Source organism: Trypanosoma equiperdum (assembly GCF_001457755.1).
Source record: "Trypanosoma equiperdum strain OVI genome assembly, contig: ctg_323, whole genome shotgun sequence".
NCBI lineage: Eukaryota > Euglenozoa > Kinetoplastea > Trypanosomatida > Trypanosomatidae > Trypanosoma > Trypanosoma equiperdum.
The window spans coordinates 15,214-15,781 of record NW_027124225.1 but is presented as its reverse complement, the minus strand read 5'-3'; positions in this window follow the sequence as shown (position 1 = coordinate 15,781).

Here is a 568-nt window from a genome sequence, read left to right as displayed (position 1 = left end):
CTTTGTCTGTGCAAGCAAGTTCTGCCTTTTTTGCGAGGAGGTCTTCGTTTTGGTTTTGTTTTTGCATTAGGTTTTTTCCCTGCAAGAAAACTAAGAGCTAGAGCAGCTTCGGGTTTTGATGCCAAGTCGTTGATACTGCCTTTCTTTGGGTTACTTCCTGTTCCGTAGACAATTATTTCTTTACCGACATTCGTTTTGTATTTGGATTCGAAGGCGTTTGCTTGTTTGCCGTACGCAGTTTTTATGAGGTGTTGTAGTTTAGCTAGTTCGTCTGATTTGTCTAGGTCGTACCTGTCGTTGCTGACCGCTCGGAGATTATTGACTGTTTCCATGAAGTCTTTACTATTGGCTAGTTCCGCCCCGCTGTTTGAAAGGGCAGCGGGACTGGCCGCTTGCAGTGCCTCTGTAGCTTTGCACAGCGCATGTGCGATATCCGTTGCTGATGGTATGAAGGCTTTAGAATATGTATGACTGCTGCGGCAAGTTTGTGATGTTTCAGTCGTGGCTCCTATGTAAGTGCCTGTGGTTCCCGACTATACCCTTGGCGTCGCTGAGCTTGCTGATATTA